Here is a 27,505-nt window from a genome sequence, read left to right on the forward strand (position 1 = left end):
GTGACAAGAAAATAAAAGGGGAGTGAACCTTAGAACAACTGGAGAGCTCAGAAGATTGGTAAGATGAATTCAGAACTTTTCAGCTTAATGTGACAGTTCATATTGGCCAGGATCAGTATTGACCAAAACACATCACAACATGATAGCTATTCAGTAGTTTAGTAGTCCAGTTCTAAGCGAAATAGGGTCTACCTGGAAGTTTTTCTCACCCAGATACTCTAGTTCAAACAGGAATTAATTCAGGGAAGTCTGGTGGCCTCTATTAAGTCTGGCTGGATGAGCACGCTGGTGCCTTCCAATTTTATAATCGAGAGGTGCCCAACCTACAGCCCATGGGCCATACACGGCCCACTAGAGCACTTCATAAGGCCCCGCGGTCTGCTTCTAAACAACATATTAACAGCTAATTCATTAGCATTTTGTCATCATGTTGGCATCATTTTAGTCTACACAAGTGTGTAAATAGACAATACTATACACAGAAACAACCTATTTACATACATATGAAACAATCTGAACTTAAAATATAAATCAATATAAATCAATCTGAACTTAAAATATAAATCTATATATTATTAAAATATATAGAATCTGTTTGGTCCACACAAGGTTGTGCTTAGGTTTACGTAGCCCTCCTGTGTAATAAGGTTGGGCACCACCGTTATAATCTATAATCTACGAATCTACATCAAACAGCCATTCCAAAAATCCACATTAATTGGTACTCGTTAACACAGCCACAGCAGAGAAGCCAAGAATTAGCCAAATTAAGAATGTGAACAATCCTCTTACCTGTAAAGATGGTCCTTTCAGGTCGGTGCTGAGGAACATTGATAAGGGTAGCTCATTCCACCATTACCCATGCTTTTGCCCATGCTGTGGCTTCTTTGGCCAGAGGATTCTGGTTTCTTGGGCTTTCAGTCCAGGACCTTTCCTAATCATTGTACTGTCTATAAAAAAGGAAAAACAGGAACACATTCAGAAGAAAAATAACACAATTTTAGGAACAAAAAGCTCAGTTATATGGGACTCTAGATGGTTGAAGGCACCAGCATAAACAATAGTTGCACTGGGAAAACCACAAAAATATGGCAAATGTAACTGATGTTCCAAATGTAACTAGATTTATGAGGCCTAAGTTATATCTACTTTGGAAAACTAGGAGTCACTTGTACTTCTTTGAATGGATCCTCAGAAATGCAATCAGTTCTAAGATTCCAATAAAAACATTTCCCCCTCCTAGTAGTCACCAGCAAATCAAGAAGAGGCTACAATGTGGTTTGTTTCATATCTGCTTCATGATTTTTCATCAATATGTGAGATTGAAGAGTCTCTAAAACAATGAACTGCTACTGCCTTGGTTCTGGAGAGAAAGTGGTTATGAGTGTCCTAGCCTTTCTAAAAATGGGGCATTGACACAGAACAAAATACTTCAATGAGATGCTAACGTGAAGACTCTCATGCACTATGAAAGGAGTCTAATTCATATAAAGATGCAAGGTGTACAAGGGAGAGGTGAAAAGTGTTATGTACAAAAATTATATCCTGAACTGCTAAAGTATTTGCTTAGCCAAATATTTGGTTTTGTGTATAGCTGTGTATCATTGTTTTAAAGCCAATCAAGGGAAATAAGGCCCGACTCTGCTCACAGTAATAGCATGATAAATCCTGGACAGCAATGAAGTTACACGGGTGTGGGATCAGAATCAAGCCCCAAATATAGAAAAGAGATGCCTTTTATAACTTGAAATCTGCTACCAATAGAGAATGATGAAATTAAAGATTTCTATTAGAATGAGCAAAATGCCATGTTTTTCTAGGTAACATCTGCTGTCATCAAATTAAATGCAAGCTCATCTGTAATTACATCTACAAAAGATTAATTCAAGCAGTTGTGCAACTAATTGCTGAGCTGTGCACATACTGAACTGGTATTTTTGTACAGTACCAGGTCATTTGCGGTTTGGGAAGGTTCATCCAAAGGTCACTGAGTCAAGGTAATACGAGCAAGAGAGGATATTTTTTTTTAGAAGTATAGGAAGAAGCAGATTAGCCCACATTTAAAACCCTTGCTAAACAAACAAGTCTTTGAAAATTTAAAGTTAGTTTATTACAAGTACCACAAATTTAAAACTAAATTGCACTCCACATATGAAAGCATAAATTTGATGGAATTCCTGAACGCCTTTTAGTCTCTGCTACCTAATTCCAACTCAGTTATCTTTCATATAACTCAACTCATCAGCCACCAGATGTGGCTTCATTTAGAAATGTTTATTGAAAAAATAAGTGGTTGACACAGAACAAATAGAATGGCCCACATTAGGGAAATGAAATTTCTTAGTTAATATTGTTTTAACATAATTTATGGCATATTTGCTAGTGTTAAGACCAAAGGGCCCAAATCTCCCCTTGGATATGCAAGTGTTACTCCCATTGACTTCACTGGGAGCTTTGCCTGTGTACCTGAAGGCAGAGCTGGGTTATAAGGAACTGATTTTGTGCCAGTAATTGTAGTTGGAGTCTAATTCTGAAATTAAAAGAAAAGAAGTTCAAAGAGATGAGAAAAGTCATTTTAAAAACTTCAAACATCAGGCAAGGATAGCTTTCCTTTCATTATGATCGAGAGAGAATGAGATTGAAGTTAAAACCTTGTTTATTTATACAGTACTATAAATAAACTGACCTTTTTTTCCCATCCCTAAATGATCAACAAGCTAACAAGTTCACCAAGTTTCAGATCCAAAGATTACCCTCCCCAGCCAACACAATTACATTCCAACCACACGTTAAAGCATTTTGGGGATGCATAAACCAGCAGTAGGTGGTGGTGCTTTTAAGTCAGCTGACTGGGTCAAAGAATAAAGGCTAGTCTTTCAGGTGCTTATCTATCACGATCACATAACAGTTACACGTGCCAGCTAGGGGCAATATCTAGAGAAGAGAGAAAGAATAAATGCTGAGGCCTTGTCTACATCTAAAACTTAGGTTGACCTAGCTACATTTCTCAGGGATATGCAAAATTTTGTACTGTGAATACTGTAGTTAGGTTGACAGGAGGAAAATTCCATCGATTTAGCTACTGTCTTTTGGAGAATTGGATTACTTACGTCCATGAAAAAACCCTTCCGTTGATATAGGCAGCATCTATGCTACAGCCCTACCCCGGCACAATTACAACTCCGTAGCTGTGGTGCTGTAGCGAAGCTATTGCATAGACATACATACATGCAAACAATTAGGTAGGAAAGCCAGCATCACATTTTCCAAGGGTAGAGAAAGGGATAGAGGCAAAGGTTAAGGAAGTCCAGAGGGTTATATTCAAGAAACTTTTAAAAATGGTAAATATTGAGAGTTTAAATTATTCCTAATCATCAAGTTGTGTACACTGATTTACCAATGTAATCATATGACCTTATTGCGGTTCCCCTAGTTCTTTCACCTGTTTATTTCACACACTTTTATTGAGTCTGGCCTCTAATTGGAGAATAGAAGCTATATTTATGTGTTTGTACAGTGCTTAACAAAATGGGACCTTGACGTGCTTTGGGGCCTTTAGGAGTGACCACAATAAACAGCAACAATATAGTAACTGACATTGCCTCCATCTTCATGCCCACTTAGCCAAGTACCTTGTCAGAGATTATGAGACAAAAGCTGTTTTTTCCACTTATTCTTCTCTTGACACATCTTTAGTGGCTTTGTCAGTGATACCGCTCTTGAAACAGACAGCTGTGAAAAACTATGTATGTGTTACTAGTATTTCTTTTCAGTTTGTAATATTTACAACATATTATATTCAGTGAGTTTGCCAATCTTCAGCTGAACAACTGTTTTATTGTATAACCTTAAAAACTAAAGTTGATTTATTCTCGACTAAAATCATCACACAGAGCCACAATTCTGAACTGTTTCACTCCAGGTACTACCCTGTACAATGTTATTGAAGTTAGTGGGCTGTAGGTCAGTACCGAAAGTGTCTCAGAATTTCCATTTGAACAAACAAAGTGCTGTGATTAATAGTTCTCACCTAGGATTTGCAGGACTTTATTATTGTTTATACAGTGCTGTGTGCATAACACTTTACAGACAATTGGCCACTGCACTAAAAAACGTGTAATATAGGGCCCTGATTCTGCAATTGGATCCATGTGGCTGCACCCTTGAAGTCAACAGGGACTCTCTGTGGATGTAAGGGTCCAGTAGTGCAGGTCTGATTGCAGGTTTAGTACCTACATTAAAGTATCAACAGTAAACACTATAGAAACAAGGAGAAAGTCCCTGCCCAAGGATCTTTCATTTTAGTACCAAATTCACCTTGTGGGTATGCAGGTGCAATTCCACCTCAAGCTCAGGTAAAAGGATTGATTTACGAAGAAAGACTAAAAAGAGCTAAATTTGTTCTACTCTATATAGCTATACAAAGCAATGACCAAGAGTTTGGAAATTAAAAATGGAGAAAGACATGATAAAAGTCTACTAATATTTAAATAATGTAAACACAAAGGAGAGAGTAGTAGTATTAAGAGTGCTATGAAGGTAGCTTGCATATAAGTAATGGGATGAAATTAAAAATAAGAACATTTTAGGTGAGGCAACGTCTTGAGAGCAAGATATATAAATTGTAGAAGTCCCCCTTGCTTGAAATATTTAAGGCTACACTATGTACTCAAAAATACATTTTAGATGACAGCTCTTCACTGGCATAACACAGATCATGAGTTAGCAAACTTTTTCATAGTGTGGTTCACATTTTAACAGACAGATAGAGATGGCTTCCTTGACGCCTCCTCACTCATAACATCACCTCACAAATTGCATATATGGAAAAATTATATTAGAAAAGTAATGCACCTTTATCTGTCATTTAATTATAATTAGCAGCCAAAACATGGAGAAGAGACAGCACTGCGTGATCAACCAGGTCTCTGTGGTCCACAGGCCACAGTTTGACAACTAGATGACTTACAGTCTGTACCCCATATTCACTCCTTGCACACTATTGTAAATATGCCTTGTGAAGTATCATTGGAAAACAACTCTCTGGTCAATATTGTCCTAATAAAAAGCATGTGGCAACATTGTATGTAAAGCTGTAAGATTCCACTGTGTGGTGTTACTAAGACCAGGTCTACATTACCGCCTATGTTGACAAAACATATCTCCCCCAGGGCGACATAAGTGCTAGTGTACACAGTGCTATGTTGGCAGGAGAGCTTCTCCCACTGATATAGCTTATGCTGCTTGCAAGGGTAGTTTTTCTATGCTGACAGGAGAGCTCTCTCCCATCAGCATAGAGCATCTTCACCACATGTGCTGCAGTAGTGCAGCTATATCGGTACAGCTGCATCGCTGTAGTATGCATAGACATGGCCTAAGACATACTCAAAGTCTGGGGAGTAGTCAAACCAGTTCCTTAGAGACAAGAGACAAGCTAATGCCCCAGTCAGGTGTAAACAGGCCAAGGGAAAATCAACTGTTAAGTGGATATTTATTGGTAGGAAAAGGGACATGGGCGAAAAAACCTACATCTTAGAAAGAAATATTTTGGGGTTCCCATCCACACAGATATTGCGTCTCTTGAACCTCATCTGGAGGTGATTCTTGAAGAAGAGAAAGAGCTATAATAATGGAGGGTTGACACCCCAAATCATTCCTCCCTTTCTCTCTACCCACGACTTCAATGACACCTAAAGAACAAAGGAAGCAGCATTGGACTGGGGGAGGGACCCTGACTGAATGAAGTTCAGCCAGTAGGACTGCTGGAACATGTGGTGAGAGAGACCTTGCTTTGAATTCACTCTAGTTTAAGTTAAGCATTAACTGTGTTTTACTTTATTTTCCTTCTAAGCAATTTTATGACTTTTATGTCTCATTACTTATAGTCACTTAAAATCTATCATTTTGTAGTTAATAAATGTGTTTTATTGTTTTATCCAAACCATTGTGTTTGTATTGAAGTATCCCATTTGGGATAACAGCACGTGCGCCTACCATTTTCTAATCCTTCACTCCGCTGTGGCTACATTTCTACTTTTAGCGCACTACGTTGATCAGAACTGGCTAACATATATCTACCCAAGGTGGAATTTATACTTCCAACTCAAGCATGGACATACTCTGAGAGAGTTAGGGGAAGACTTTCAAAGGCAGAAATTGCAGTTAGATGTCTAATTCTCATTGATTCACATTGAGATTTAGGGTATGTCTTCACTACCTGGCGGATCGGTGGTCTACTTATCTAGATCTACTTACTTAGATCTACTTATCGTGGTGTCTCACTGTGGTAAGTCAATGGCTGATGCTCTCCTATCGACTCCACCTGCACCTCTCGCCCTGGTGGAGTACTGGAGTTGATGGGAGAGCGATCGGCAGTCGATTTATCACATCTAGACTAGATGTCATCAATCGATCCCTGCTGGATTGCTGCCTGTTGATCCAGTGGGTAAGGTAGACAAGCCCTTAGTTGATTATTCCATGAAACCTCAAGATTTGTTTTTGTTTTTAATTAACAATTTAATGGATCCCCTGATTAATTCAGTTTTCACAGGGTCTCTGCAGAGAAACCAAGTGTCTGCTGTGGGACAGGGATATGGGAGGCTACAGGAGAAGGAGAACTGTGAAGAGACTCTGCACAGATCTGGTTTCTAAAGGGAGCATAATCTAAAGTGCCACTAAAGAGTAACCCAAGAGAAGCCTTTTTCAGAGGTTCAGTCTTCTAGGCTTTCTATAATGAGTAATGACGACAGCCTAAACTGACTGCTACTCATTGAGGTAACTGGGAAAAAAGCACTGACATGGGCAATCCTATGATAGGCCTAAGGAGGAGAGTTTAAGCCCCTCTTTAAAAGGACAGTTGTCCAATACAGGCTGGAAAACCCATCAAGGGGCAACCCCCGTGGATTAGTTATTTGAGGATTTATGCTGGAGAATGTTAGAAGAAAAGAGAAGAACCAAAATAGTGTATGTGATTAGGGGCCCTCCCATTCCCTCAGGATGACTGAAGTCATGGGAGGATCCACATATGGGGACTTGGAAAGTATACTATAAATGAGTGAGAAATTGGGCCCTGTTGTATCAATGAGGGGGTGTCTCAGGCTCAACAAGAAATAAAATGTTAATAAGACGCTTGTTTGCTGTTACAACATTAAATAGGTAAAACATTTGAAATGTCCAATATTAAGTAAAGTTTTCATTGTAACACTATCCCTTATTCCTTTCTTCTGTAAAGAGTCTTTTGTAAGGGAAATTCCAGCTCACAGTCTTTTAGAATGGTATTAAAGATGTTTATAGCTGTCCTTTTTAGAGAAAAGGAGAACAAGTTAAATGCAAATGGTCTGGAGTAGCTGTTGTCATTGAAGTCTGATCCTGTTTCCTTTAAGGCAAAATGACACAAACAGACAAAGTGGGAGAGAAAGCTCTACAAACTGACAATGTTCCAGCAAGAGAAGAATGTCAGCAAATTGGCAGGAGTTCAGAAAGGAGCAATAAAAATGATTGGAGAGAGTGACTAATGAAAAAATAAAACTATAACAATAACTTGGCCAAATGGTGACTATGTGAGGAGGGAGAGTGCTATGGTAACTGTCTACAACTATTTGGAAACTGGAAGCAACAACAAAAGAGGGGATTTGTTTAGGGTGGTCCAATAGGACACACAAAGGTAATGGGATTAAACTGACTGAAGGAACTTTTAGTAAAATTACCTAATGTGAGATTTAGAAGATCTGGTGGAAATATCTCCCAAGGGAAGCAGTGGAAACTCCATTGCTTGAGTAATGTACAATATCATCTGGAGAAAGCAGTGGAGAATGTACACTGGAGAACAGTTCTCACTGGCAGGGGTGGAGGACTGGACAAAATGATTTAACAAATCTTTTCCATTTCTAATCTTTGTGACAAAGTTAACAGCTGTTCATTAACCTGTCAGAACTATCTCCTTGCATAATTCAGCTAATGATGTTTTTTCTTCATCCAATCAGTTTACTCTATCTCCAATGTTTCATATATCTATTATAATCTCACTTTCTGTCAGGGGTTTTAGTTCATCTTGTCAAAAAGGCAGTCCCAGAATATGCACAATCTCCATAGAAATTGATTCAGATCCTCCTCAGAGGGTTCTGCCTCAAAACCATAACAAAAAACAAAACAATGGTGAGTTTACTTGGCTCAGAGCTTCAGGAGAGATTTTGCGAAGCCTGCCTCCTTCCTGGTCTCTATCCAGCTGGGGAAAAGGCAGGGTTTAAATAGGCCTTTATTTTCCAGCTTGCCTTGTCCCAGCCTAAGGCTCCCACATTGTTTCCAGAGGAAACTACATTTACCAGAGACCCTGTTCACTTGTGCCCCATGAATAGCCCAGCTAGGAACTACCCTGAACTAGATTTGTCTCACCACCATCTTGCTTGTCAGGCTCCAATAGTTGGCTTTTAGACAGGGTTAACATTACAGATCCCAGCCTGCCTTCCGGAGACCACTTCCTCCCCCTGTTATTTTCAAAAAGGCAAACCTAGAGATGGGATAATTCTGATCCAAGACTAGGAGGATTCCCTTCAAAATCTGTAAGGGCCAGTACACCCCCTTAAAGGTATCTTCAGTGAAAGTTAATGTAAATTGAACATAGATGCATCAGATTTATATCCCAATTTGTCACTTGATAATTTGGCTACATCTACACTACAGCACTTACAGTGGTGCAGCTCTCCTGTTGGCTTAACTCCTGCCTCTGTTTGAGGCAGTAGCTACATCAGCACGAGAAGCTCTCCCACTAACATAGCGCTGTTTACCCCAGTGCTTAGGTTGGTATAATTTATGTCACTCGGGGTGTGGATTATTCACACCTCTGAGTGACGTAAATTATACCAATGTTACTTGCAGTGCAGAGACGGTCTAAGAAAGGTAATCTTTTTTCATTATTCTTTTCATCTCCAATTAATATATGTATTTTCAAGCTGTTTGGATTTTTTGTAAAAGATTGATCAATTGAATCATCATCACGTGACCTAAAATAGTTTTATATTAGTATCTGGGGAAAATTAGGTGGAGCAATAGTTTAAAACAAAGAGGGGACAAGCACCCAGAAACGTCATGCTTCCAATATCTGAGACAACTGGCATGACACACACACAGAAGAAACATTAACATATTTTTAAAAAACTTGAAAAGTAGAGGAGGAAAAAAAATTGCCTGGTCCTTCAGGTAACCGCTGTGCAAAATATGACTGTTGGGACAGAGGCTAGAAAAGCTACTGAAAATGAGAAATCATGACCAAGGGTGTTGGCTCTGGGATTATAGTAATAAAGTATTAGCTCAGTAGAGATGAGGCTGTAACAGAACACTGGATCAGGTTTCTCTCAACCTCCCCCACATTTCCCCTTCCCCCTGCCTTGCTGGATCCTCTAATAACTGGCTGAACCAGAACATCCCGAACATTTGGCACAGTTTGGATTCAGATTTGAATCTGCACCTGAATTCCATGACTCAAATCCCTCTCTTGATCTCAGTAACTTTTCCATCCCTTGCGCAGTGTTTTTCAGCTAGTCCCCTCAGAACAAGAACTTATTACTAAAATATTACTAAATATGCACCAGGTTTTTAATGTGTAAAGTTGTAGAGCAGGCCTGCTGGACTAGACCTAGCAATAAAAACAAACAAACAAAGAACATGCAAGTTCCCCCTTCCCTGCAAATTTGGTCAAGTTTTGACCTTTTTAGAAAATTCTGATTAGCCACGAGAAACTACCATTTAAACCTCATAGCCAGCTTCACTACGTTTCCCAAAGTCATGGGAAATTCAAGCACCTCGTCATTTTGCTCTGTTCTCTCTCTCTATCCCCTTCTCTTTATCTGCATTAGCTCCTCTAAAATAGAAATGCAGTAAGGCCGGTTGAACACATTTTAAAGACTGCATTATCTTTTCAAACAATGTGTAGCAGAGCTGCCCTATGGAGAGCTGCAACTCAAAGGATATTTGTGCTTACACTACCGAGGCTCATTTAGCAAATTCAGAAACCTTCATTTTAAAAACCTGATTTTGATTTTTTAAAGTATGTTTTTGGGAAACTGCTTCAAAACCTCTCATATTTTGAAAGTACTCAGGACCCAGCAGAAATAAGACCATGTGCCAAATCCTCAGATAGCATAAATTAGCACAGCTCTCTTGCAGTCAATGGAGCTATGCTGGCTTAAATCCTTTAAGAATGCAGCCCAATATTTTTAGATAAAATAAGCTGTAATGAAATGACATCAGAGCTGAATGAATTACAGTATGTATGTGAACATCTACTGCATTTTCATCTACTGATTAACTGAAGGACTGGATATTGCTTATATCGACTCCAAAATGGACTACTGTTGCTTTATTTCCCTCCTGTAAGTATTTAAAATGTTTGCTGTTTCAAAACTCCACATCTGATGAATGTTTGGAATTGCCCTGCTCTTCCCCTACACCTCAAACATACACTTAAAGAAAAAAAAAAATAAAGGAGAGCATGTTGGAATGTTTTCAAAGATCTCCAGTCACTTCTCTTTGAAAAAAGATGTCTTCGGAGATGAGAGGTTTGTCCCTTTCAGTTCTGAATTCCTAGTACTTCACCTGGAAAGGTATGCCACCACTCTTCCTTATCCACTTTTCCTGAAATATGGAACTTCTTGTCCAAACACAAATGATGCCATGAAAAGATGCACCCACACTAAAGCATGGCACACAAAGAGAGCCAACTTTGGTTCATGCCAAAAGGTATCTAGCGGCATAATCAAGAAAAAAAGATAGAGAGGAAAAATAACTCAGAGCACGACAGGGTTAATGTCCACTTCATATCATAGCAGTCAGATTTGTTTTTCCCCTCAAATTAGCAAACTCAAGTGACATTTTTTCCCCCAATGGAGATATTTTTCTCCACAACTTTTATCTTTTGGCAATAGTTTCAAGTTCACCAAATTGAAAAACAAATCCCAGCACAGTAACTCAAGTATTCTCTAACAAAATTTCCCGCTAAGATGTGTGTATTGTACCTTGTCATGTTTATCCACCTTCACAGCTACCATTTTACTAATTAAAAGCCTGATATTAAAGATACTGTTAATGGACATGTCTGGAAAAGCAAAAATCACACATGTATGCAGTGTTTCTAAAGAATTTTATGGTTCCACCTCATCAATGTCTATTGTTGTCTATCGGCAGTAGTCAGCTTAAGTATATTTAATTTACATTTTCAGGAATACTAGATATCTTCCCTTTAAAATACTAAGAGTCTGGATGCCCTCTGATCATTGCAACTGTAGTGGAATATTTTACATCTGAAGGATAAAAAAAAACCCACTTTGAACGAACATGTAGGAATTGAGTTATCACAAATAGTTTGACCTTCTGACCCAAGTACGGGGCATTGAAGCAGCAATGTTTGTAAAAAACAAAACAAAAAACAAAACAAAAGCAATACCACAAAACCTAAAAAAAACAACCCCATACCAGATAGGAAGATTCCAATTTGAACCAAAATATGCCACAACTTACTCCATCTCTTGCAAATTCTTCATCCTTTAACACCAAAAAGAAGGCAATTAGAAAAACAGACCATACCATAAAAACCAATGTAATGCCCTTCTAAAAAGCAAATTGGTGAATCATCTATTTACACAAAGATTTTATTCCATTCAGCCGGGAATGGAAATTCTAACAGCACAGCAGGTTTACTCAATGGCTGCATAAGGTAGGGTAGCTGATGAAGAAAAGGCTGAGAAAGTTCAAGCCACAAGAGGAAAGGGTTTCACAGCAAGAGGCAGGGTCGTGAACCAAAGCAATATGTATAATTATTTTTAGTGCTATAAAACCATGCAGCCACACTGTGCCACATACTTGTACTTTTACTTCATAATGTAGCTTAAATGAGATCATGACACTTTACTACATTTAATTTACTGTATCTTTGTTGTAATCATCCATAAAATATAAAAGTGTACATCAGAATAAACCTCAAGGAACAAATATTTCATCTAAATGCCTTCACTGGAGTGATCCTTCTTCTTGTACAGCAGATGCAGGGAAGTGAGTTCAAACTATACATGTTTTAAAACCTCATTTGTAAGGGTGACAGTCACTTCCCAATGTATACTCACATAAAGCCACATTCATGTGATTTTGTGCAAGCAAAACCACAAGGGGCAAGGGGAAGGAATTCAACCTTCCCTCCACCCTGGGGGCAGGCAGAAAATGAACACCTCTGCAGCTGCTATTTCAGCCTTTCCAAAATCGGGCCTCGGGCTCACAGTACTCTAATAAATGATCCTGTGGTCCTCCCTATCCCAAGCTACCTCCAGACAGCTCATCAGTCCTTTCCCTGGGTCTCTCACCAACGTGGAGCAGACAAAAAGCCCACCCACACAGCAGGTCTTCCCACAAACTCTTATCGCCAGACCCAACACAATTGCTTAAGCGGTGTGAAGAGTCTAGAACCAGACTTCCACACCAGGCTGCATTTCATCCCAAATGCAATAAACTCAGTGACCAAGTTCATTCCTGGTGCAGTACTGCCAACCCCAAACATTCAAAACTTATGAGTCAGGCCTCAAATATCATGAGAGTGGCTTAAAAACCATGACATTTTAAATATAATAAATTTGGGGTTCTTTTCAGTTGTTGGTCTTCCAGGGTACACTTGGGTCACATCTTCAAGCTTTTCTCCACAATCATGAGGGCTAGAAACTTACACTTTTTAAAAAACAAAAATTGAGATTTTCATGTTTCAGAGTAGCAGCCATGTTAGTCTGTATTCACAAAAAGAAAAGGAGTACTTGTGGCACCTTAGAGACTAACAAATTTATTTGAGCATAAGCTTTCGTGAGCTACAGCTCACTTCATCGGATGCATTCAGTGGAAAATACAGTGGGGAGATTTATATACACAGAGAACATGAAACAATGGGTGTTACCATACACACTGTAACCAGAGTGATCACTTAAGGTGAGCTATTACCAGCAGGAGAGCGGGGGCAGGGGGGGAAACTTTTGTCGTGATAATCAAGGTGGGCCATTTCCAGCAGTTGACAAGAACGTCTGAGGAACAGTGGGGTTTGGGGGGGAAAAAACGTGGGGAAATAGTTTTACTTTGTGTAATGACCCATCCACTACCAGTCTTTATTCAAGCCTAAGTTAATTGTATCCAGTTTGCAAATTAATTCCAATTCAGCAGTCTCTCATTGGAATCTGTTTTTGAAGTTTTTTTGTTGAAGAATTGCAATTTTTAGGTCTGTAATCGAGTGACCAAAGAGATTGAAGTGTTCTCCGACTGGTTTTTGAATGTTATAATTCTTGACATCTGATTTGTGTCCATTTATTCTTTACGCAGAGACTGTCCAGTCTGACCAATGTACATGGCAGAGAGGCATTGCTGGCACATGATGGCATATATCACATTGGTAGATATGCAGGTGAACGAGCCTCTGACAGTGTGGCTGTTGTGATTAGGCCCTATGATGGTGTCCCCTGAATAGATATGTGGACACAGCTGGCAATGGGCTTTGTTGAAAGGATAGGTTCCTGGGTTAGTGGTTCTGTTGTGTTGTGTGTGGTTGCTTGTGAGTATTTGCTTCAGGTTGGAGGGCTGTCTGTAAGCAAGGGCTGGCCTGTCTCCCAAGATCTGTGAGAGTGATGGGTCATCCTTCAGGATAGATTGTAGATCCTTGATGATGCATTGGAGAGGTTTTAGTTGGGGGCTGAAGGCGATGGCTAGTGGCGTTCTGTTATTTTCTTTGTTGGGCCTGTCCTGTAGTAGGTGACTTCTGGGTACTCTTCTGGCTCTGTCAATCTGTTTCTTCACTTCAGCAGGTGAGTATTGTAGTTGTAAGAATGCTTGATAGAGATCTTGTAGGTGTTTGTCTCTGTCTGAGGGGTTGGAGCAAATGCAGTTGTATCGTAGAGCTTGGCTGTAGACAATGGATCGTGTGGTGTGTTCTGGATGAAAGCTGGAGGCATATAGGTAGGAATAGCGGTCAGTAGGTTTCCGGTATAGGGTGGTGTTTATGTGACCATCGCTTATTAGCACTGTAGTGTCCAGGAAGTGGATCTCTTGTGTGGACTGGTCCAGGCTGAGGTTGATGGTGGGATGGAAATTGTTGAAATCATGGTGGAATTCCTCAAGGGCTTCTTTGCCATGGGTCCAGATGGTTAAGATGTCATCAGTGTAGCGCAAGTAGAGTAGGGGCATTAGGGGACGAGAGCTGAGGAAGCGTTGTTCTAAGTCAGCCATAAAAATGTTGGCATACTGTGGGGCCATGCGGGTATCCATAGCAGTGCCGCTGATTTGAAGGTATACATTGTCTCCAAATGTGAAATAGAAATGAGATTTTCATGTAATCACTTGTCTCCAACAGCTGGAGCTTTAAGTAAAACATCAAATATCATTAGAGTTGGCAGCTGGTCGTATAATGCAATGGAGTTACACCAGCAATGCAGCTAGTCTATTGTGCGCTACAGAATGGGAAACATGGGTGTTTTACAATGATCTTAAGTCTCTTGCTCAACTGTATCTCATGGACATGCCTGAGTTCTGGGGGTGGGGTGGGGGGGAAGTGTATGAGGCATGATGGTCACGTGCAGAAAGAAACAAACATACTCAGATCTCAGATGGCGCAGATTCCTTTCATCTAAGTGGGAAAGCTGGGGAGAAACAGTTTTCAGAATGAACTTCTAGGAATCCTTGGATCCAGACAACGTGCAGAGCATGCTTGCATTTGTGCAGACATCACAATGAAGAAGTGCAGCAAACACGGATTAATAATGGAAGCTATTTTAAGAAAGTTTGTTATGCAAATTGGGGTGGTAGATACATAGAGATCTTTTAAATGGACTTTTATATTTATGATTTTATGTAACCTTTCCCAGAGCTGCTCTTTGCCTTGGCTTATAAAACATCTTGCATTTTTGAACACAGGCTAAGCTTTATATATTGATTTTTCCTTCAGGGATTGAGTTTATTACAATACTCAGCAACGGGTGGGGTTTGTTTCCTCTGCATCACACCACAAAATTGGTTGGAGCTGGAGCCTGAAATTGTATTAAATACCTTTCTGGACAGCTATGGAGCCAGCCAGATACTATGTTGCATGGAATGCAATGGACCCAACACAGCAAGCAGGGACATTACAATTCTGTGATTGTCAAAGAGATCTATATGGTTCTGAGGGGCTCCAGTTTTAAGGGAAGGTGCATAACCTATACTTGGAGAGTAACGGTGCAAGGCAATGATGCATAGGAGTGTTATGTAGGTGAAGAGAGAAGTTAGGCACACCTAAATGCCCTTAATAATACTTCTAAATGTTTTGCTAATAAACCGCTATTCACTAATTATATTTCTTAGAACCCTATAAAATATCTGAGGCCTATGAGACGAACAAACTAAGGCAGTGGTGGTGGTCATTCCCAGCCACTGGGAACTGCGGGTGACCGTGCTTGCGGACGGTCCATGAAAACAAACCAGTAGATTTTTAACTCACTAGGAAAACGGTCTCTGAATTTTGGGCAAAGGAAAGAGGGGATTAATAATGGATCCAAATTTTACAAATGGCCTCTCTCTATAATGGACTAAACCAAAATCCCAGATCTGAATGCCTTAGATCTTTAGCCTATTACAAGTCTTGTTCTGATCCAATTTTTCCAGCTTGAATGTCTTTCTAGTTAAAAGCAAAACTTACCTAAGCTACTGCTACAGTAAAATTAATGGGCCAGAAGGGATTGAGCTGGTAATAATTTGCTTGAAAACTTTCTCTCCTTACATTGTGGGACAATAAAAATCTGTTCTTAATAAAAGTCTTCTTGCATCCTTGTACTACAACAACACACATGTGCCTATATAAAACTTGCAGATTGCCCCCTCACTTCCCATTTCCAACCAGTATGGGTTATTTTTATGTCCTTAAAAATCTGTCCACATAAATAGACCATGCAGCCTATACAGTTTTAGAAGGTGAGCTCAAAAATATGAACAGTTTGCTTTAAGTGCAGCAACTTTGATACCTAGAAACATTATAAACAGTAAGAAAAGAAAGTGTCAGAGAAATGTACTGTTGTGATAAATCTGCATGACCACTGGGTGAAGCATTAGAGCACAGAAGATACAAATGCAATTTGCTTTCTAGTGTAAGAGAGTGGAAAATTCCAAATATAAAGAACATTGACTAAACAGCAAATGAACCCTCAGTTTGGTAAACGTAAGTGAAGTAAGTGCTGATTTGCAAATATCTTTTGTCTGAAGAGAAGACTAATTCATTTCTATAGAGATTATAAATACAGTGTAGGATCCAATGAGTTTACATAGAAAGGGGTTTCCCTTTTAAAAAAAGAGTGTGGGAAACTGTTCAATCAACACTTGCTCAGCGTTAATGTAGGAGATCAGTCTTTAAACTTAACCAGCTAACTCATTTCACCCTGAGTTAGTTAATTTGAGTTAAGAACACACCTTTTTCTTTTCTTCTGTCACGAAGACAGGCCAAGAAAGCAGTCGGTTTTGCAGGTTCTACACACTTTCTAGTCAGAGCTTGGCTTGAGAATCACCTAGCTCTATTCCCTTTGTATACTAAGAGAGAAAAATAGCCCTTCCTTCTCTGCTCAAAGAACTCTACAATACTGCCCCTTCATGTTTATATATCTGCCCTAAAAAGCTCAAGTGGACTTTCTTCCAGCCTGCAGGCTAAACAATTTCTCTAGGGCAGGCTAGGCCCTTTGTACATGGCTCCCTTTGAAGGCCGCTCTAGTGCTTCTGGCAAAGACGCTCTAAGCTGGTGGGAGAAACTCTCCTCCCAACACATTGCTGTCTACACTGGCGCTTAGGGAGGTTTAACTTATGTTGCTCAGGGGTGTGGATAATTCACACCCCTGAGAAATGTAAGTTATACTGAAGTAATTTGTAGTGTAGACACCATCTAAATGTGTGACCTACACAACCCAATATTTTTGGAACAGTTTTAAAATATATCTTGGTTAGTAAATCTCACATTGAGATAAAAAACTGAATTATATTTGAAGAAAATCAAATCAGTACCTTTAAGTTCTGAACATTTATATTCAGCAAACGCATCCTGTCACACAGAAAGAAAACAGTAAAATCCACACAAGGAACATGGTGAACATGCATGGAATTGGTTCATTTTAAGTCCTCACGAGTAAAACAATTTAGATTGTAGACCCAAGTACAAATCAAGCCAAGTTTTAACTCTCTAGTGTTGTTTTTAAATTATATGAGTTCAAAATTTCTAGTCAGAACATATGTGGGGAAAATACTGTCAGAAATGGCTGGCTCAGTTTGGCTAAAACTTTGCATGGAAAATTTCAGCCTAAGGAAATAGGTTTGGGAAAATTATGAAAAACTGAAGACGGTATCTTGGAATGGAATGGAAGCTGGAATTTATTCGTAACTATAGCACACGCTGCTTGCACAAGCTCTCTCTTAAAAATGAAATGAAAAGTATTTGAGTAGTTTGTGGAATGAATGCAGTTTGGGGATGTAATCAAAGATGACAGACAGAGGACAGATGCTTTTGCAGGGTCTGCCGGTTGATATGAAACCAAATGGAGAAGTTTAGGCCCTGATCCTACAAATACTTCTGCTTTACTTTATTCATGTCAGTAGTCATAGAATCATAGAATATCAGGGTTGGAAGGGACCTCAGGAGGTCATCTAGTCCAACCCCCTGCTCAAAGCAGGACCAATCCCCAATTTTTGACCCAAATGGCCCCCTCAAGGATTGAACTCACAACCCTGGGTTTAGCAGGCCAATGCTCAAACCACTGAGCTATCCCTCCCCCCAAAGATCTTATTCTTATTCAACTAAGTTTAATTAAGTTTAATTAAACTCTGGATTAAGTTTAGAAGTGTGAGCAACAGGAGTGATGTAGTGGTGGGAGTCTGCTATAGACCACCGGACCAGGGGGATGAGGTGGATGAGGCTTTCTTCCGGCAACTCACAGAAGCTACTAGATCGCATGTCCTGGTTCTCATGGGTGACTTTAATTTTCCTGATATCTGCTGGGAGAGCAATACAGCAGTGCATAGACAATCCAGGAAGTTTTTGGAAAGCATAGGGGACAATTTCCTGGTGCAAGTGCTAGAGGAGCCAACTGGGGGGGAGCTTTTCTTGACCTGCTGCTCACAAACTGGGAAGAATTAGTAGGGGAAGCAAAAGTGGATGGGAATCTGGGAGGCAGTGACCATGAGTTGGTTGAGTTCAGGATCCTGACACAGGGAAGAAAGGTAAGCAGCAGGATACGGACCCTGGACTTCAGGAAAGCAGACTTCGACTCCCTCAGGGAACGGATGGGTAGGATCCCCTGGGGGACTAACATGAAGGGGAAAGGAGTCCAGGAGAGCTGGCTGTATTTCAAGGAATCCCTGTTGAGGTTACAGGGACAAACCATCCTGATGTGTCGAAAGAATAGTAAATATGGCAGGCGACCAGCTTGGCTTAACGGTGAAATCCTAGCGGATCTTAAGCATAAAAAAGAAGCTTACAAGAAGTGGAAGGTTGGACATATGACCAGGGAGGAGTATAAAAATATTGCTCGGGCATGTAGGAATGAAATTAGGAGGGCCAAATCGCACCTGGAGCTGCAGCTAGCGAGAGATGTTAAGAGTAAGAAGAAGGGTTTCTTCAGGTATGTTGGCAACAAGAAGAAAGCCAAGGAAAGTGCAGGCCCCTTAATGAATGAGGGCGGCAACCTAGTGACAGAGGATGTGGAAAAAGCTAATGTACTCAATGCTTTTTTTGCCTCTGTCTTCACGAACAAGGTCAGCTCCCAGACTGCTGCGCTGGGCATCACAACATGGGGAATAGATGGCCAACCCTCTGTGGAGAAAGAGGTGGTTAGGGACGTGGAAGCTGTGGAAGAGGTGGAAGAGGTGGACGTGGAAGAGGTGGAAGCTGGACGTGCACAAGTCCATGGGGCCGGACGAGTTGCATCCGAGAGTGCTAAAGGAACTGGCGGCTGTGATTGCAGAGCCATTGGCCATTATCTTTGAAAACTCGTGGTGAACGGGGGAAGTCCCGGATGACTGGAAAAAGGCTAATGTAGTGCCAATCTTTAAAAAAGGGAAGAAGGAGGATCCTGGGAACTACAGGCCAGTCAGCCTCACCTCAGTCCCCGGAAAAATCATGGAGCAGGTCCTCAAAGAATCAATCCTGAAGCACTTACATGAGAGGAAAGTGATCAGGAACAGTCAGCATGGATTCACCAAGGGAAGGTCATGCCTGACTAATCTAATAGCCTTCTATGATGAGATTACTGTGGATGAAGGGAAAGCAGTGGATGTATTGTTTCTTGACTTTAGCAAAGCTTTTGACACTGTCTCTCACAGTATTCTTGTCAGCAAGTTAAAGAAGTACGGGCTGGATGAATGCACTATACGGTGGGTAGAAAGTTGGCTAGATTGTCGGGCTCAATGGGTAGTGATCAATGGCTCCATGTCTAGTTGGAAGCCGGTGTCAAGTGGAGTGCCCCAGGGGTCGGTCCTGGGGCCGGTTTTGTTCAATATCTTCATAAATGATCTGGAGGATGGTGTGGATTGCACTCTCAGCAAATTTGCGGATGATACTAAACTGGGAGGAATGGTAGATACGCTGGAGGGCAGGGATAGGATACAGAAGGACCTAGACAAATTGGAGGATTGGGCCAAAAGAAATCTGATGAGGTTCAAAAAGGATAAGTGCAGGGTCCTGCACTTAGGACGGAAGAACCCAATGCACAGCTACAGACTAGGGACCGAATGGCTAGGCAGCAGTTCTGCGGAAAAGGACCTAGGGGTGACAGTGGACGAGAAGCTGGATATGAGTCAGCAGTGTGCCCTTGTTGCCAAGAAGGCCAATGGCATTTTGGGATGTATAAGTAGGGGCATAGCGAGCAGATCGAGGGACGTGATCATCCCCCTCTATTCGACATTGGTGAGGCCTCATCTGGAGTACTGTGTCCAGTTTTGGGCCCCACACTTCAAGAAGGATGTGGATAAATTGGAGAGAGTCCAGCGAAGGGCAACAAAAATGATTAGGGGTCTGGAACACATGACTTATGAGGAGAGGCTGAGGGAACTGGGATTGTTTAGTCTGCGGAAGAGAAGAATGAGGGGGGATTTGATAGCTGCTTTCAACTACCTGAGAGGTGGTTCCAGAGAGGATGGTTCTAGACTATTCTCAGTGGTGGAAGAGGACAGGACAAGGAGTAATGGTCTCAAGTTGCAGTGGGGGAGGTTTAGGTTGGATATTAGGAAAAACTTTTTCACTAGGGAGGTGGTGGAATCTCCTTCCTTAGAAGTTTTTAAGGTCAGGCTTGACAAAGCCCTGGCTGGGATGATTTAATTGGGGATGGGTCCTGCTTTTGAGCAGGGGGTTGGACTAGATGACCTCCTGAGGTCCCTTCCAACCCTGATATTCTATGATTCTATGATTCTAATTTCTCCTATCTTTCTTCTTACTACTACAATATTTTAAGTAAAGCATTAAGCATGGGCATAAGAGTTAGCAGGATTGGGGCTTTAGATTGGACCCAATATAAATGCTTTAAGTGCACTTGCACTTTCTAATCCTTCTTGTCTTAGTGCTATGGAAAAAGATCACTTTTAGAGTTTCCCCCCTTCCCCTCCATTCTTTGCATTCAGTGTGTTTGTAGCTTGCTTGACTTTTGGAAATTTCTCTTTCTTTGGAGGTGTTTTAAAACAGCATACCAGTAGGAAAATCAGAAAAGGAGAAGAAAAAAACATTACCAAGAAAGATGAATGTAAGCAAAACCTGTGTTCTGCCAAATGTGTTTACAGAGTTTTTCCAGCATGGAGGTTGGGTCCATTAGAAAGAGAAAAATGACAAAGGCAAATCAGTAGTGTCAATCACCCAGCTCTCCCCAATTAGTAGGGCTGCAAATTTGTCTCGGCAATTTTTAGGAAGACTCTTTTTTCAATCATGGTGAAAAGGGAAGAGAGGCATAGAAATATAGTAAAATCTAAAAGTCATGATGAGAATTTTGTTTAACCAAATTTTAACCTTGCAAGTTGCAATGAAAGTGGAAAATTAAAACAGTGCTGTTCTGAACACAGCAGGGTTTGCTGTACAAGAACTGACCTTTGTAAATATAACCTGGCTCTCCAATTATTTTAACAGTCTTATTTTTAAAACAAAGGGGAGGTGGAAGCTTCCTGATGTCTCTTCAGGTAATTGAAGTTCTGACTGAGAGTCAGCTGCTCTGCTTTTTCCCCCTCCATTGGCTGTCCATGTCTCCCAGGGCTTAACTTTGCAGCTTTCCATGAAGCTTGATCAACATTTTGGGGTCCTTATGCTTGCATAGGATAATCCTGCTTCAGGATCAGTGCTCTTGCACTTGTGCTCTTGCATAGGATAATCCTGCTTCAGGATCAGTCTCTTTACCATCATGTTCACTCCCCCCCCAAAGATAAAATTGTAGAGTATTAAAGATATGAATATTCAGGACTCCAAGACACCCATAAGAGCCATGACAAAAGTGGCATTAGTTATTGAAGATAATTTGATTGGGTGGGTGGGCGAGGAAGTGGTTCAGTAAATAAAGTTACAAGTATCTTGTCTAAAAAACTATAGTGAAATCTATTCAGGAAATGGAAAATAAAATTGGTTCTGACACACAGTCAGTAGTTGAAAAGCTGAAACAGGTTCTATACATTAGAGTACAGGAGCAAATGAATAATGACGTACCACTGACTCAGCTCTTGGAACTAATGTAAAGAGTCAAATGTAACTGATGTTTCTATGATATCTGTAAAAGATTGTTCTTTCCCATGAAAAGTCGTAACACACAGTCAGGCAGAGGTTCTGAACTGTGACTCAGGGACGCTGTTTGCCCAGAGGCACTTGATGGTGTTTTGAAAAGAGCTGGGTGATCACATGACGTTAGTTACCTTCATTTCCAGATGATAATTAGCATTAAATGACAGCAAAAAATACATTATATACATTCCTAATATAACCTTCCCAAATGAACAGTTGCTGTAGCTGCTGCAAGGATGTCACATGATTTCTGATGGGCAGTGAGTTTGGGCAGTGAGTTTGGGCACAGTGGCAAATGGGAGGGGAAGTTGTCTGCATGATCATGAATGGGAAGTGAAGTGTCCATATGACAGTCTCTCTGTAAATATGCAGTCCACATTATTAAAATGTTTGAGTCCCTGCTCTGAAGAATTCCAGCTTGAACCTCACTGTACCACATTGCCTGAAAGTGAGATATTTTTAAAAATCTATTTCAACCATAAGTTATATGTAGGCATCAGAATCTCAAGATGAATACAGGCCGGAACTGATTTACCATGTGATCTCATTACTACAAGCAACATTTTCCTTCAAACCTTCTTCTCCTATAGATTTGGCTTTGGTGGGAAGGACTTTCTCTAAAATGTTTGTTCTTAAAAATAGAGAGGGGACTGCAACGAGAATGTCCTCTATTAGGGTCTGTGCTTTTGAAATCTGCTTCCCCACTTGATCGGCAGCAACATGCACATGTTAACCTTCAGCACATTATTGGGGAATGTTTAGGGAAGAGGATTATCAAATGGATGTGCCCAACCCCATTGAGTTTCTGTGGAATTTAGATACCTTCCTGCCATTCATGCTTTCATAACCCTCCCCGAAAGTGTTCTTAATCAAGAAAAACACATACAAAGTGCTGAAATGTCCTCGTCAGGATGGAAGCAATAACATATCTACTTTAATCATGTTTTTTAAGCTCTGTGCTTGATCAGATAACTACAAATAATCCCAAGGAATTCTTGTTAAGAATAAGAGGAAACATTTGCTTTACAATTTAGCCAAATGAATTTGTGCACATCACCAAAAGATTGCCAGACCAAAATCTGAACTTTTGCAACATTAAAGCTGCTGGCTATTTTATATTCAGCAAATTGAGGATTATCAAAGCAATAAATGTTTATTTTCTAATTATAATTATGTAGAGATGTCTGGATGCACAAGCATTCTCTTGTAAGAAGACAAAATCCAGATGTTAATAATTATTCTGATATGGATGAATTAGCATTAGAAGGAGAAAAAAAATCATTTTACTGAAGCTCTAAAATAGAAACATTTTTCAAGTCATGATGGTAATGATTTATAATAATAATTATAATAATAATAGGTTTTTGCTCTCATTTTCCCCCTTAAGTCTCCTGTTAATCTAATTGTTTTCCTCTAAATCTATGTAGTAGCCTTTCTGACAAAAAAAAATACCTTTTCAAAAATATGGTTCTGCCCCTTCAAAAAACCTGGAACTACTCATAACCACACTTAAAATTAACCATGTGCCCCTTGTAAATTGGTGCCTAATTGCAAGGCCTGATTCTGATCTCAAAGTCATTGGAGTTATAAATTGGGGTAGATCTGGCATGAGGTCAGAATGAAGCTCAAGGAGTTATTTGTTCTTAACAGTTGTGACGGTGTGTTAGGCAATAGCAGCTATATCAGCACTCTGATCACTATATCATCAATTAAATAGCTCTGGAATCAATCTGACAGGCAAAGTTGTGCCTAATTGACGGATTAGAATGGACTGGGGAGAGTTAAAGTGCTCATTAGCCCATTAGCTCAGGGACTAGAAGAGGACAACGCAGGAAGGAAGTGGAAAGGGAGTAGAGACAAGGCAAGGCTGTGTGGCTTTGAGAGCCAGAGCCAAAGCCAAGAGAACTCTTGGAAGGAGAGATCTCTTCCCTCTCCTATTGTTGGTCTAGGGGGCTGAGGAATTATATGTTTTTGTAGCTAAGGTGCTGCACAATGCTGTAAATAGACCACACTTTATGTTTACAAGCAGTCTCCAAGCGGACAGTGTGCACAGAAGATGACAGTAGCAGAGGGGGCGCCCTGTTACAACAGTATTATGTTTATTATTTGTATTGCGATAGTGCCTAGGAGCCAAGCAATGGACCAAGACCCCATTGTTTGTACAGCACCGAGCACAGACCTCTATTGTCACTAATGCATATCTGGGAGGGCTATGTTTGGTGGGCTCTTTCTAGCACTGCTAAAGGGGTTTTCCAACCTCCAACTACAGATAGATCAGAAAAGTATTTTGGCTTCATTTTTGAAACAGAAGCATTAGCTTCAACATTAAGTAGCCACTCTACAGTGAAGTCATTTCTTTGGAGTACATACAATTTTGGGATTAGCCAACAAACAAGTAGCATTGAAGAAAGAAAATTTGTTTTTTTTTCTATTTTGTAAACTGTGTATTTATATATGATGTGGAGAGGTAGGAAAATAGTTCCTTAATGGAACAGTACACAAGAGGCACTTTGGTTTTGTCCCAATCCATAAAGCTTCTCTTTGACCCAATCTACTAGCGTTAACTCAAAGCTCTGGTTGTTTGAAGACACCTCCCCCCTCCCCCCCCACACACACCATAAAGAAAAGTCAGGTTTTTCTAGTAATTCCACTAACAGCTGTAAATCCGTTAATTCATAAATTTGTTATGTCAAGCTAAGTGGAGTCACAAAGTAGCTTTTGTTGAAATTATCCTGCACAACAGCCCCGATATATATCTGCAGTTTGAAGGTAAAGTTTCAATGGGGACAGGTTAGCTCCTGGGAACGATAATCACATATAGACGCTTTCATTACTCCTTCACTGAGTGTAGTTTATCCAGGTTGGTGATGAGCAAAACATTCTAGACATCCAGTGATTGCCATCACACATCAACACCCTGACGGGTAGCCTCATCAGACAGGCCAAGAACCGAATGAACTGCAGGAGATTACATACACAGACACACCCCTTTCTTTACCACCTCTGCTGCTTATCTCTGTTTTTCTGTAGTCTCCCACTTCCACTGAAGAATACAGTGAGGGGCTTAGTTCTGCTCATTTAGGGTACATCTACCCTGCAGCTGGGAGCTGTAATTGCCAGGTCCAGTAGACATAGGTGCTAGCTTTGATCTAGCTAGCGCACTAAAAACAGCAATGTAGTGGTGGCACAAACCGCTGGAGTAGCTAGTTGCCCCAAGTACAATTCTGCTTGGGATTCAGGTATTTGCTCCGGTGGCTAGCTCCTTCCACCACTCACTCCCCTTTGGCTACACTTCTAGTTTTAGCGTGCTCGCTCCATTATGCTAATGTATGTGTATCTACAGGAACTGGCAATGATACCTCCCAGCTACAGTGCAGAGGTACCCTTAACACTGGTGTAAAGTAGGAGCAACTTTAATGAAGTTAATGGAGTTGCAAAGGTGTAAAAGTATGGAAGAAATGTTTGGTATTTGAAGTGTGGCATCCAGTTTCAATAGGCCTGACCTATCAATGCCATCACCGTCCACAGTGATTTGCCTGCTTTTGTATTAAACTGCCATTTTCCCCCAGAGAAACACTTCAACATAAGACACACCATGCAACACTGCAATCTATTTTGAACCTGTGGTTCATGGACCCCTGGGGCTCTGCACACTATTTCTAAGGGGTCCACAAAAAGTTGTCATTACCATAGAACAGTAGTTTCCAAAAGATGGTCCACAGACCATGTCTAAGATTTCCAAAGGGGTCTGCATCTCCATGTGAAATTTTTTTAGGGGTCCGCAAATGAAAAAAGGTTGAAGACCACTGCCTTAATCCAATCCCTGAACAGAGCAAGAAGCAGAACTGAAGAACCACATGCAGCTCAAGAACCATGGACTGAGTATCGCTATGCTATGCTTTCTATGTTCAATTCATCAAGTCAGTCAGCTATTTGTTTCCATATAAACATGATCTTGTGTTTTGTTGTGTAGCAGCTTCTAGTAATTTTGATATAGGTGCTAGCATCAGCCATTCTGTCACAAGTAACATTTCTCTCTATCTTGTATCTATGTAAGCCAGAGTAAAGCAGCCCACAGATCCGCTCACCCTTATATTAACTCTGCTTTTTGAAAAAACTCTCAACACTGGAAGAAAGGAAATTTGTCCATAAAGCTGAGCAGTGCATTTATACTTTTTTTTTTAATTGTCACAACAAATTGCTTTATCCACTTAAAGTGACTCAGTAGCATATGACTCAGATGTGGGTCAGACATAATGACACATACTGAGACACACACCCAAGTCTTAAAATGCAGTTTTATAAGCAGATACCATTTTGAAAGCAAATAAAACCCCTGTAGGAAATGCGGGCGTTAGTGCAGAAACCACTAGACTTGCATGCAAAATGAAATTAAAGAGACAAGTGTAGAAAGGCTTTCTCAAAACAATGAGCCAGATAAGAACCCGCTATGCCTGACAAATGGAATAAAGTTAAGATAATTCTGACAAATTCATACTAACCTTCATTTACATACACTGCAGGATGAGACAGAATAATCATTAACAAAAACAGTGTTTAAAACAACCCTAATGTGATTGCTGCCTAAGGTCTGACTAAATAGTGAATTAATATGTAACAACGGTGACTAAATGGATTATTTAAATGTTCATGTATTAGAAAGAAATTATGGATTCAAAGTAACCATGGACAAATTTAATAATTGATTTTATTAATTTTTTCCAGTCTACAGAAGCCAAAATTGTGCTCAACTGATAATTACAAGTAAGTTTGGACTCTAGAGTATACATTCGGTCTTCTGACTTACTATCAGTAACCAATTTCTTGCAAAAGGATACACAGATATTTCCATGCAGAGACCCATGGACTTCAGCAGGAATCAGATGTGGATCTCTTGTATGATCAGGCCCTATCTTACCATTTTATGATCTATCCTGGCCCTGATTTTTAGTAGTGCTGGCACCCACGACTGCAGTTGAAGTCAGTGGAAGATGTAAGTGTTCAGTCTGATTTTCAGACATACTATCTATGAGGGTAATTAACTATTGAAACAATTTGACAAAGGTTGATTCTTCATCACTGACAATTTTTAAAATCAGGATAGGATGTTTTTCTAAGAAATTTTTTTTTGGGGGAAGTGCTATGGCCTGTGTCATAGATGTCAGTCTAGATGATCACAGTGGTCCCTTCTAGCGAGAGCCATCCCTAGGGTATGGCAAATTGCGGCAACTACTCCAGGCCCTGCGCTTTGGGGGGCCCCATGGGCTAATGTGATTGGCTGGCACAGTCAGTCCCGGAAAGGACGGGTCAGTCCCAGAAGTGACGGATTTCAACACTTCTGCCCTGGGTCCCCCTAGGGACAGCCCTGCTTCTATCCTTGGAATCTATGAATCAGGTGGAGGGGGGGAAAAATCAGACAATTAGTTATAGCAGAGCTGGTAGTGTGCCTATTATTATGATTGCCCGACACTTCTCATAAGACCCTGTTTTCAGCTGTTAATAACTTTGCCAAACTTTAACCAGTTGGGCTGAAATTTTCCATGCCAGGTGTCTGCCTCAGGTTGATTATTTTTAATTTCAGAAAAAAGACATTTGCCATTTCCAAGAACGTAGCTAGGGGAAAGTGTCGTTTTGCCCACGTAAAAACCTTCTTGAGACATTTTCTTTGAGAAGCTCTGGTGTCCTCATGCTTTGGAGCAGGGACAGTTCCCACTGGGAATTGTGGGTGTACAATGC

The 27,505-nt window shown here is 40.4% G+C and overlaps 1 long non-coding RNA gene across 2 annotated transcripts in view; it reads right to left on the reverse strand.

The window, feature by feature from the left end:
• Positions 1–27,505, reverse strand: part of LOC142070575 (uncharacterized) — a 151,943-nt gene that overhangs the window by 59,165 nt on the left and 65,273 nt on the right. For both annotated transcript variants that reach the window (XR_012666447.1, XR_012666448.1), the window contains exon 2: positions 793–950. This is a non-coding gene — a long non-coding RNA (uncharacterized LOC142070575). The remainder of the gene's footprint in view (positions 1–792; positions 951–27,505) is intronic.

This window comes from Caretta caretta, chromosome 1 (genome assembly GCF_965140235.1).
Source record: "Caretta caretta isolate rCarCar2 chromosome 1, rCarCar1.hap1, whole genome shotgun sequence".
In the NCBI taxonomy this organism is placed as follows: Eukaryota; Metazoa; Chordata; order Testudines; family Cheloniidae; genus Caretta; species Caretta caretta.